At 41.8% G+C, this 12,758-nt stretch overlaps 1 protein-coding gene across 2 annotated transcripts in view; it reads left to right on the top strand.

Moving 5' to 3' along the window:
- The first annotated feature begins 2,049 nt into the window (after positions 1–2,049).
- The window catches only part of clip1a (CAP-GLY domain containing linker protein 1a), a 53,531-nt gene continuing 42,822 nt past the window's right edge, over positions 2,050–12,758 (top strand). For both annotated transcript variants that reach the window (XM_042337800.1, XM_042337799.1), the window contains exon 1: positions 2,050–2,150. The gene's annotated coding sequence lies outside the window, so the exon portion shown is untranslated. The remainder of the gene's footprint in view (positions 2,151–12,758) is intronic.

Here is a 12,758-nt window from a genome sequence, read left to right as displayed (position 1 = left end):
CTCTGATTTTGAAGAGCATTAGATCAGGTGTTTTTTCAATGGAAATGTTACTGTAGCTGTGAATGGGATTCCCAGAAGCCAATTTGGGCTTTGACCCTTGGGGGTCCAGCAAGGAACATTCACAGAAATACTATACAAATTTACATTTATATAACTGCTTTCAAGTGGGAGGACATACCAGGGCGCTGGGGAATGTCCCAAACCATTGTCCTTTCATCAAGTGGATTGATTGTCTTGTCTTTATCTTTGAGCGTGGTGTAATTTTGACATATTGTCTGGCACACAGTGCTATTATTAAATGATGGCCTAGAAAATAACTAGACTGGCCACTTTGACATGTACCATGAGCCATTTTTAGTGGCCTGTCTACATACTGTATTTTCTAGCTCTCTACAAATGCAAGTACGATTGGAAATTTGCCCACAAGAGAAATCACACACACCTACAGCCATCTAACCATTCCATATGCACACCAACCCCTGCAGTTTAAAAGCTACAGCCTTCATGATTCAATCACCCTGAATTTCAAATGAATCTATAAATAGATGACAGTCAGTCTCTTTTCACAATGCTAAATTTACATTTGTCAATGAATTAAAGGAATTGGGCAGATCAGAATTACTGAACTGAAAAAACTAGCTCAACCAAGCTGATTTGAAGAAATACAGTAAACTGATAACTTGACCCTGGTTTAACTTGTCACTACCACCAAAGTCATAATGCTATCAATGTCATGGCCACATTTATTTATGTATTTATACATATGCCTTAAATGCGGATAACTCGTCACTGAGCTCCTTTCCCTTGGAGCGATGAGTTATCAGGAGTTTACTGTAGTCAAATCAGCAAGAGTGAAGTATAAATGGCAGTTGATTTTATAGAGCACCTAAAATATATTTTATGAAGGTGTAAATGAACAATTTTATAATAATGCACATGGTATATGTAATCACATTAATTGTCTCAGCTGACACTCCTGTAATTACCAGAGATCATCTGGTAATACTCATTCTTCATGCTAGCAGCTGGCACATTGGAAGAATTTTAAAATAGGATTCAGGCAAAAGGGAGTTCTTAACCATTTCATGTTAATATTCAAGCTAAAGCAGAGAATAGATTTGTTTTTAAAATGCCTTGGTGTTGATGCAAACATTTGAGAGCAGATTATATCAAGCACACATTGAAGCAATTCGAGACCTGAAAGGCACAAACTGTGTATTCATGTAAATTGTTTTGTATCAATATTGTGTTAAGCCAACAAAAAAAAGTCACTATCTTTGATAGTAATCTCTTGCAAAGCTGCTTGAGGCGTTTTGATATTATGTGACGCAGTGTCAAATGTATGGGTCTTGTCATGGCCGTGTCCTTATTGCCACACCCTCCCCCTACGGGGTCGTACGGACGGGTTTATAATACAAGCGACGTGCGCACATTTGCGGGGCGCGCTTATAGAAACAGCTCGAATGTCCCTGCGTGCACCGCGTCCGCGAGCGGGCGAGTTGCATCCAGCCTTCCAGGGCGCTCTTGACCACCACGGCGAGCGTCCCGGTGCACGTGGCGGGTGCACCCAAGGTTTAAAATGATGGTATGAATAATAATACTATTTAGCTGGTGGTAAACGTGTGCGCTCCGAGACGCCGAAGGGCGCCGCGTACGGGCGAATGGTTGTTTTGTTGCGCGGAGGTACACCAAACAGAAATAAAGTGAGTGTCCTTGTGGGGGTGGGTGGGGGGGGGGCGGTGGGGGGCGAATAATAACTGTGCAGAGAGATACAACCCCATAATCACCCAATGACCTCATGTTGCTGTGTGTGTGTAGTGGTGGTGGTGGTGGTGTAGGGATCACGTGACCAGAGCCCTTCCCCGGGACCACGTGACCAGAGCCCTCTCTCGCTCCCCTCCGGGGGATCACGTGATCAGGGCCCTCCTCGGGGATCACGTGGTCCGAGCTCCTCGGGGGGAGGGGTCACACGGTCGGAGCCCGCCTCGCGCGGCGGCGGGGGGGGGGGGTCACGTGGGTGGAGCCTGCAGAGGAGGGTTCGGTCACGTGGCGCGATCTGGGCGGGAAGAGCGGTGGGAGTGGGTGACGGCGCTGCCTCTGAGGAGCGAGCGGCCACCGCCCGGCGACTGGTCAAGCCGCGAGCCTCGCCGGTAGGTAGGGAGGGAGGGAGGGGAAGCCGGGTGTCCCGGCTCGGAGGAGAGGGGAGGGGGAAGCGGCTACCAGGAGGTGGGAGAGCCGCGACCAGGGAGGGGGAAGGGGAAGTGGAGAGGCCTCGGTGTCTGGGCCTTTTTCCTCCCCTCAGCGGGCACCGGGGAGAGTGTGGAGCCGCCTGACACACACACACACACACACACACGCGCACACGCGCGCGCGGCCTCGAGCCCTTTGGTCGACCTCCTGCTCTGTCCTGAGGCGCCCCCCTCCTTAATAACAGCAATAATAATAATTAATAATAATAATAAACACGCTGCCGGTTCGCTCGGCGGCGAGGAATGATACTGACGTGAGTTTATTTGGGCTCCCGGTGCCACAGGGGGGGCTGAGGAGTGGGGATGTGGCACTTTCCTCCCTTCCTGTCTCAAGGCTCACAGACTCTCTCTCCCCCTCTCTCTCTCCCCCCCCCCCTCTCTCTCCCCCCTCTCTCTCTCCTCCCCTCTCTCTCTCTCCCCCCCCTCTCTCTCCCCCCCCCTCTCTCTCCCCCCTCTCTCTCTTTCTCCCCCCCCCCTCTCTCTCCCCCCCTCTCTCTCTCTCTCCCCCCCCCCCTCTCTCTCTCTCTCTCCCCCCCCCCTCTCTCTCTCTCTCCCACTACTTTGCGGAGAAAGTGAACTTCAAAATGCTCGTTTAAAAGCCGAGAGGACCGTCCTCCCCCCCCCCCCCACCCCGCGTTGTCTGTCTGTCTGTTCTGTCTCTCTCTTTTTATTAAGCGTTATTGTTTTTGGAAGAGTGTGAATGGCGAGGTTTTGGGGGATAAACCTCACGATTCCACAGCCCGATTCTGAGCAGTACCACTTAGGATTTTATGAGTCTGCTAGTTATCTGCTGATGCATTCTGTGTTGGTTTAAGTATTAAGTATTAAACCCAACTGTAATCAATCAACTTGAACTTGACTGATCAAGCTGTACATTTTTAAACTGGCACTGTGCTGCCTTGGCTCATTGAGTTTTACTAATCGTACTAACTATTTCCTGTAAGTGACTTGTGTCCCAAACCCAACCACCAGATGATTTGCAGCTATCTCCAGGCTTCTTTCTTAGTTTACCTGTAAGTCTGACTGGTTAGAGCTTCCTTTCAGAGATTGACAGTGGTTTGGGTTTGCCGTTCACCAGAAGCTACTCCGGAACCTCGTTTTTTTTAATCTCCTTAAAATTCTTGTTTACCAGCTTTATGACAATTTTTTTTTATTATTCTAGTGTTTATTTTGGTCGTACTGCAGCTTTTTAAGTATGGCAATATTTGTTCTTAGTCGTACTAGACGTACTGGGTATTTGTTGTTGGTCAACTTGTTAGAACTTTTTAAAATGCCCACAGGGAGTGGGAGGAAGAGTTCTGGACACAATCATGTGATGTGAGACGGGAGCAATGTTAAGTGGAACTGTATGTAGAGTGAGTGGGAGAGTGGGGCTAAATTAGGAGGCTTGTGTGGAGAACAGCACAGACTTGCTGAGCCTGATTCTGAGCTGTAATACTATGATTTTATGAATCTCCTCGTTATCTGCAGATGCATTCGGTGTTGGTGTAAGTACAAAACAAATTTGATGATCCAGTTTTGGATACCATATGTAGTACAGATATAATGTGGAGGTGGATTTGCGATCGGTTTGCTTTCCCTCAAACCTGCATCTTGCACATTATCAGACCATTTGTTCATTGAGATTTCCAAATCAAAATTCTGTGAATGTTAAAGTGTGTATTTCAGCAAAACTGTAAAAAGACACAGAGGGGGTCAATGAATAGCTCCTCAGTCTACTAGGAATGATCGAATACTGAGGGTAGGTTATCTCATTCTTTTGCAACAATGTAGTTTTAGATGAGGGAATTATGGGGGGATAAGTTGTTGTGGTTTGATATTTGCATTGAATTAAACAAAGTCCTATGTTTAAGTTGGGTCTCAAAATAGGAGGAACTAAATATTTTGATTTGACAACTAATATTAATCAGTTAATTTGGATTGAGTATTGAGGTTAGTCTTATAATAATAATAATCCAACCAGTGTTACTACTTTTGAACAATTATATTGAACCTCCCCATGGAGATCTGACAATTACATTTTCACAATTGACCATTTCTAAAGCTGGAGCTGACCTTTCATTAATTAAAGGTAAAATATCTTCCTTCCAATGATGAAAGATTGCTGCTTAGGTTAATTCTAATTGCTAACGTAAAACATATACTTTGATTTGTGAAGGGGGAAAGTGTGTGTGTGTTAGCCAGCTTTTACATGGAGATTGGCAAAACAGATGTTCCTATTATTTCTAAGCAAGATTTCAATACCTTTGATATTTGGTTCAATGGCTGAGAAGATCTATTTCTATCAATGCAAGATTTGGAAGGATGAGATACAAGGTATGTAAGGCCGGAGCCAGCTGAGTGGTGGGAGCGAGCAGGATGATAGGGGGTTAGGAGCTTGCAGAGGTAGGAGAGAACAAGAACATGGAGGGTTTTGAAGGTGAGGACCAGGATCTTGAACTGTATCCTCTGTGTGATGGGAAGCCAGTAGAGTCAGGCGAGGATGGGGGTAATGGGAGCCTGGTGCGGGAAAGGACACGGGTTGCAGAGTTCTGGATGATCTGCAGCCTATGGAGGGAAGAGTTGGGGAGGCCGACAAGTAAGATGTTTGTATAGTCAAGCCTCGATGTAATGAAAGCGTGTATGAGGGTTTCGGCAGCCTGGGGTGTGAGACGGTGGCGGAGTCGGGTGATGTTCCGGAGGTGAGGGAAGGCAGAGCGGGTCATGGCACAGTTGTGGGGTAGAAATATAGTTGAGGGTCAAACAAGACGCCAAGGTTCCGGACTGGCTTAGTAAGGTGGAGTGTGCATCCACGGATGGTGATGCTCTCAGCACCTTAGGTTTGGAGGCGCTGACTGGAGCCAATCAGGAGTGCATCAGTCTTGTTGACGTTCAAGTGTAGAATATTAGCTCTCATCCAGGACTTGATGTCTGACAGACCTTCTGTCAGGACAACAGTGGTCCTGGAGCCTAGGGTAGAGGCAGAGAGTTGGGTATCATCTGCATACGTGTGGAAGTTGACTCCATGTCTTATATATGTATAGTAGATTATGCTTAGACCCTTTCAGATACTGGAGTTTTTTTCTCAAGCTTTCTGTTTTAATTTTTCCTGTATATTTCATTTGCCGCATTTGGGATTTCAAACATATCCTGAAACTGTTAAAGGGCATTTGAGCTGAAAATTGTGGTGATTTCATTACTTTTGGCGAAGCCGAGGTTGTGCAATCATCTACTGTGTAATGATTACCATTGGATGTTCTTGTTCAGTCAGTGACAGACTGTGACAGAGCTGATAGAAATGGAATTATGATAACAATGCAGTAGTCACTCAAATTGGCAATTTGTGTTGCATGAACAATAGATAGTTTATTTGGCAAAGAGAATAAATACTGTTACACAGATGAGGTATTCCATGATCTTTAAGACAGTATTCATTTTGTACCAAGGGAAGAATTAAAACCTTCTTCTGTATTTTGAAAAAGAGTTTGAAGATTTCTGAGAGGACGGTAGAACCTGCTTTAAATCACAAAGTATAATTTAGAGGAAACTTGTGAAAAACAATTTTTTCAACATTTAGTTTCCTCTTTTGCTTCATCATTTGTCTTTTCTCTCATCTAACTTAACTTGTCAAAAATGGAATTTGTAACACAATGTGATTTGGCAAACCACTTACAGATTTGTTTTTTCAACAGGATCAGTATGGGGGGATTCAGATTGGTGTGCTTTATCACTTGGCAAATACAAAAAGGCAAATCCTCTTAAAATACATTGTAAAGATCAAAGAGCAACACACTAGAAAGAAGAACTAGCATTTTTATAGGGCCTTATTGAGTCAAATATCTCAAAGGGCTTCACAGTAATTATTGTCAAGCAGTGACCATTTTTCTGTGTAGATTCACTGCTATTCATATTATAATTAGAGCTGCTTCAATTAACATGTTTCAGGAGTTCTTCTTTATTTAAAATGTAAAAAAATGTTATCAGTTTATGGAATTCAGGTTAAAAACACCTGATGGATATCTATGCATTTTAATTGGAAATAAACCAGAGAACACATTGGGCATGACTAAATGTTTTAATTGCTTGCCTCTTAGTAGATGAACTAACTTGGATCAGCCTTCATTTTTAAACTTTTGGGATTTGTTGTGGTGTGAACTCAATTTATTCTCAGGGGACTGTTTTTTTTAAAAAGCTTTCAAAATTCCAGGTTCCCTCAGAATACCCAAAATATATTTTGCTGTGAGTGGGCGGGGAGGAGACAATCCCTTTGTGCATCGCTCGTGTGAAGCTCTTGGTGAGATAATGGTGTTAGTATCAAATGCAAGGATATTATTATGTGACTGACAATGTTGGTGTCATTGTTGGTGACAATCGGGTAGAAGTGATTATTCTCTTCCCCTCTCACTGTGTGCAGTAGCTGCTTTGAATAGTGAGAATTCTTCAGATACTAAATGTTCTTTAGTACCAAATACAAAACCCATCAAAACAGATGCAGCCTTTGTCTCAAAAAACCTTCACTCCAATGGAAGTCATTAAACTTTTTTTTATTAATTTGGGTGTCACATTGTAATCAAGAGAGTGTAATTTCCTAATCCATTGCATGGTCGATGAATTCCACAGAAATGTGTTAAGGTCATGGTGGTTTAACTCTGGCCTGCTCAGATTACAATTTAAAGCAGCACATATGTCAGACACCCAGCTTGTAAACTAATAACCAGCACTGCATTTCAGGGCATATCTCTGCATAAAACCCATCTGTGCTAAAGTCTGTCCATTTTGATTGCAAAGAAAATTCAAACCTTTTGATGATAAAGATACCAGATTATATGTTTGCTGCTGTTCAGACACTTTATCTGCTGTTGGATGTTTAGAATTATGCTTGGAATTTACTTGCATTTTTGTGGCCCTGGCATTCAGACATCAGATTGATCTTTAATATCTTAGTGTAGTTGTGTTGCCTTTCACTTGAAGGAAGTGATGTAGCTTTTGTCATTCATGCCCTCTGTTTAACCTGCTCCCCGTTAAACTATTTTTGTTTGTTCCACCTCCTGTACAAGGAACAGTTAATCTTGAGCTGAGTAATATAACTCACTGCTATAAACAGGATATGATGTACTCTTGTCCCAGCCAGCCTCAGACTTGGCAAACTTACCAAACCGAGGGAAAACCAGAAAGTCCTTTTGATTTCAAGTGAACTGTTTTAACCAGTGTGGATAGGTAAGTGTCGCAATGTGTCTCTGTTGTGCCTTGTACTAAATTTGATCTTCTAAAACTGAAGTGTTGTGTTGGGAGCTGTGGGTGGGGAAAGAGCTGCAAAGTAGGATTAATAAAGAATAGACTGGTGCAGTCAGGGGTTTCTGTTCTCGTTCAGATGTTGGTGGCTGCAGATTGTATTTTGCTAGAGAGTGCAGAGTACAAGTTTACAATTCCCTTTTGAGAAATATAACCAAAAGCTGTGCAGATCCTGTACAGCTGTATCATAAAAAAATGTGCATTTGAGATGACGCCTCTATTGCATCAAAATGTTCCAAAGTCCTCACAGAGTAAGGTATAGTGACTGTCTATTTGAAGGTACAATGCCCCGTGCATTTTTCTCTCTTGCTGCGCTTTTATAAACACCAAAACATTGTTGTGCTAGATTGCTTACAGTCTTCCCTTTACTGTCAATTTGAGTCATAAATTATGCAGGTGCTTTGTTCAGGAAAGTGCACGCCACATAAAGTTTCAGCTTTCAGCCCAAGGATCAGGATCGAGAAGGTAGGAGAAACGATTCAGACACGATGCGTCTGATTTTCCATGTCAGGCTGTCGTTTTGAGGAACTGTGCTTGTGTGCATAAAATCTGCCACTTTTCAGTCTTAGTCTGTGGCTGATTATGCACTTTTCTTTAGAATAAAGATTTGCTACGTCTTTGTGTTTCTCCTTTTGTGTTCTGCGCAGTGGCGAGGCCACCAGTTAGCTGGGAGGGCAGGTGGGGACTATGTTGCCATCAAAGCCGCTCTGTGATCCGATCAGCTAATGGGAGGGACACTATAGGGCGAGGCTGCCAAATGCTTGAGTTGTTTCACAGTCTGGGAAATTACTTGCTCTCTTTTGGGTTGGGTTTCCTATGCATTGCAGGTGCACTGTACTTGCAATGCGCTGGTCCAAACTGTGATTTGAAGAAAGCTTGGGGCCGGAGGAGGAGAGAGGATTTTGGAATTACTGAGACTGTAAATATTTGATTTTCTCTCATGAAGACCGAAGCCCATTTCCCTGCCTTTTCTCCGCATCCTTTATTATAGACTTACTTTCCTTCCAAGTGTCCTCTCTTTTAAAATCCTAATTAATTCAGCTTATAGGGCAGTGCCTTCCACATTTGCGCAATCATTTAGTCTTAATTTTAAGATTGTGAAATTTTTTTTGTAATTGAACTTGTAAAAACCTGTAAATACTAATGCTGTTGCATTGGTATCTTTGAACATGTACTTGTGAGAATCCCATGTTGATATTTTAGTCATATTAACACGAGGTCTGACTAAGGTCGTATTTATAGTAGCCTTGTCATGCTGACATGGATCATTCCCTGGCTCGGGCAGAAGTCAGATGACCTCGTCTGAGCCACTGCTAACTTTGCGATACAATGGTGAAGATTGCCCTCTGCTCTGCTCAGCACCTCCACTGATATTAGAGCAAGGTTCTGCAACATGTGCTGACAAGTGCAACCTCAAAACTACCTGCTATCCTGTGACAGCATGTCTAGTGATTGCTGTTCACTGTTTCTTCAACCTTGTTGATCTTGTGAAAAATAGTGTCCCTGCTTATGAGCCAGTTAAAATAATGCATCAATCAAATAAAATATTGAATGGGTGTAATTGGCTGCGAATCAATCTGGAATGTTGCAGTTCTAAAACAGGTCATGAAGTCAATCAAGTTTTCACTGATGTTTTTCTCCATGTGGTTCCCCCAGTCTAATCCCACTTTCCTGCATTCTTCTTAGACCATTAATGCTCCTCCTCTTCAAAGATCTATCCAATATTTTAAAGAATTGTTTTGATCTGCCTCTTAACGATTCCCAGCAGAGAATTCTGCATTCCAGTTATGCTTGGGGTGGACATAATCTTCTAACTGCTCTTTAAATTCCATGAGTGATTATTTACCTTGTTGGAACCCTTAATAATCTTGATCTCTATTAGATCATCCTTTAATCTTTTCAGCTCTAGTGAAAAAAATTAACTTCTAATATCATTCTAAGCAATTGAAAATGCTTATTTATCCCTGGTAACAGAGATAAGAGTGAATCTATGCTGCACCTTCTCCACTACTTTTTATAAAATGCTGACTCCCATTAAGATATGACTATATCCTACTTGCTCCTTAAGCCTTTATATTTTCCTAGTGTATTTTGACCAAATCGCTTTTGCATTTGTTTCCTACTTTTCAAATAGGCTATCAGGACACTTTGAATGTCAGTGGTACGACTTTGTAAATAGTTCCAGTTCAGGACCCTTCAGACTGGTGCTTCTGACAAAGGAGATTGAATTCAGTGCAGATCAATACTCCCAAAGTGAATTTGATCTCCCTGCCATTTACATTTACTGTTGTGTCCCAGAGGCAGTTTGTGAGCTGAAGTCTGATACGTTTATTATCTTGCAGAATAGCTTGGATTGCGAGCAGTAATTTGAGTCCAGTCCTTCCTGTGTCATCAGGTGGTTAGCATGTTTGTTGTACAGTGATCATCCAGAAAACCAATATTGTATAATTAGCTTACACTTTCATTCGGAGTTGCTGCAATTTCTGACCAAACCCAAAGTTCAATACAAAAACAGAGAGATTTGGGAAACCTTAGCAGGTCAGGCAGCATCTATGGAGAAAGGAAAGTGAGTCAACATTTCAGGTCCACGACCCTTCATCAGAACTGGACCCAAAACGTTGACTCACTTTCCTTTCTACATAGATGCTGCCTGACCTGCTGAGTTTTCCCAGCTCTCTGTTTTTGTTTCAGATTCCAGCATCTGCAGTATTTTGTGTTTTGTCCAAAGTTCAATAGCTGTTTTGTCGAAGTCTGAGCTGGTTCAGAGAGCACTGAAACTTTCTTGCCCATTTTATTGTATGTGTTACTAAATCGGTCTGTGACTGCATTGGTATATAATGAGGGTGATCAGTTAGCAGTGGTGCAGACAATGGACTGAATGGCTCCTTGTTTGTTGACAATAGCAATGTCTATGTCCTGCAGATTTGGTGAAATTTTGTTTTCCAAAATTCTACTACTGATATATTTATCCTGTCGCCCAGGTAACCTAATATTCAGATGGGTTTGACTTCTTACCCGCTGCTTCTTAAACAGACTGGTATCAAATGAATGTTTCCTGGGTAACCTGGTACTCTGAGGCTGCCTCTTCCTATACTCATTACGTCCCGATTTAGATGACAGACTCGCTGCTTCGTTAATTAGTCTATTTCCCCCTTCACTCATTGGTAAGACTAATATTCAGTAAGATGCTCTTATTGTTAAATACGAAAGTGGTTGAAATTCTGTTGGTGAGTTTTTGATGGTGGTTTACATATTAGTGCAAAGCACTTTGAGATAGCTCAACAACATAAGGCACTGTATCAAATGCAAGTATTATTATTATCAAAACAGCCACACTTTGTTTGCACCCAATGGGCTCTGGTCATTTGCTGTTGCTTGTCCTGCAAAGCTAGCTTTATTTATTAGCTTGTTGTAGGAATGTATTTAAAGTGCTACCTGTGTAGAAAAGGAGATTCTTAGCACATTCAACAGTTAAATGGTTTGTAATATTTGAAGTGAACGAATATGTACAGTACAAGGGGAGGACAAGTTCCCAGCACCCTACAGCATAGAAAGGTATTAACAAGTAATGCTGATTAAATTGGATGGTTCACAGGATAGTTGAAGAGGATTGCCTAAGCTCCCTTTTGGCTGCAGTCTGTAAGTAGGCTGAAGAGAAAATGGAGGGATTTTAAGTGTTAGAAGAGTTTATGGCGAATGACTAAGCAGAATAGCTATTCTCGGTTTGTAGGTGGAAATGTGAGATTGTTGGAAGTTGGCAAGCCCATTTTACACTGCACCAAATATTTTACATAATCTCTCGCCTCCTGATTGGGGTGTTTTACTAATTTAGTTAAATTTAAATTAAATTTAGTTTTTAAAATGGTGAGTAATCCTTGCATTTAATATAGCACCTATAGCATTGATATGTCTCAAAGCACTTCACAACTAATCGCTGTTTCTAAATTGACATATACAGTAGAACTCTATTATGTTGCCATTTGGTTCCTTAGTTTACTGTGGTGCCACTTCGCAAAGAATTTGTGGTTCCTGCACACTTCCTGCAGGAAGTGACAGCAGCGATCTAATGACCTGGAAGTTGGCTTTTTTTTTGCACTTCGCTTTTAATACAACTGCTGAGCTGTTGGATCCAGCAGACAGCACTCAAACAGTTTCAACAGCGACTGTTCCTCATAGTTTGTGGATTGAAGATCTGACAACAGGGAAGAAGAGGGTAAACACTTGTAAGTTTATGGTTGGATAAAAGTGCTACTTGATATTTACGCCAATCACAAGTCTCCCTGTGGAAATCTTAGCCAGAGTTTGTATTTTGTGTTGATTTACATGACTGGAGAGCAGCTCCTGTAACACTTCCAGAACATTGAGAACTCTTGGTAAGGCTCCATGGAATATTTCTCATTTTCAATTGATGTGCTCACTGCTGCCATTGCCATCTCCCAACTGGAATTCTAGTAGCTGTCTCCCTTAACATCAATCACAGAGCCTCTCCCATGTGTGAAGATTGGATTTGCCCTGTTCCTGACAGAAGTGTCTTTCTCTATACAGTACATCAGATATCCTTTAAATTTTCCCCTGAAGATATGATTTATACTCAGGGATAAGTCCTCATCTGTGAGCCAGTCTGAATTAATCAGAGTGTAGCACAGCTAATAGAGTAAAGTTTAATTTGAAGCACTGAATATCATCAACATGTCTTGGGCTGACCCACTAAACTTTAAAGTAAAATTACTTTAGTTTTATTTTTTTGCACTTCCACTACAGTGGTTTTACTTTTACCTTCTTTTATTTAATCTCAACTTGATCCATTTAAGGTATAAGCTACTTATGTCAGAGGCAGAGAAACTTTATCCTGTTGGCCTGGGCTTTATTTCACTGTACAGTTACTGGATCTCTGTCTTACTGAACGGATAGGTTTTCAATGGGCAATACTGTAAAGTGACAGGTGTGAAGTTAATATTAAAAATCAGGAAAGCTTAAATAAAACCTCTTCTGTCCCATTTACAGATACTTTCCCACTCACTCTGTATTTATCGATCAGATTAAATGTCTGCTGTATAATTTTATGTATGACTTGGTGATATAACAGAGGACAGTTCCAGCTAAATGAAACCCTATATTCTATAATACTGGAAATGACTGAGGTGGAAGTATTGGAAAGGCTTACGTATGAGTAAAATTCTGAGGTTACTTTTCTGTAAATGTTGTGTTTGGCTTATCATCGGATACTGTGAATAAATA

The sequence above is a fragment of the Callorhinchus milii genome, unplaced genomic scaffold (assembly GCF_018977255.1).
Source record: "Callorhinchus milii isolate IMCB2004 unplaced genomic scaffold, IMCB_Cmil_1.0 Scaffold8, whole genome shotgun sequence".
NCBI lineage: Eukaryota > Metazoa > Chordata > Chondrichthyes > Chimaeriformes > Callorhinchidae > Callorhinchus > Callorhinchus milii.
Note: the sequence above shows the minus strand (reverse complement) of the source record. Positions and strands in the feature narration are given on the sequence as shown.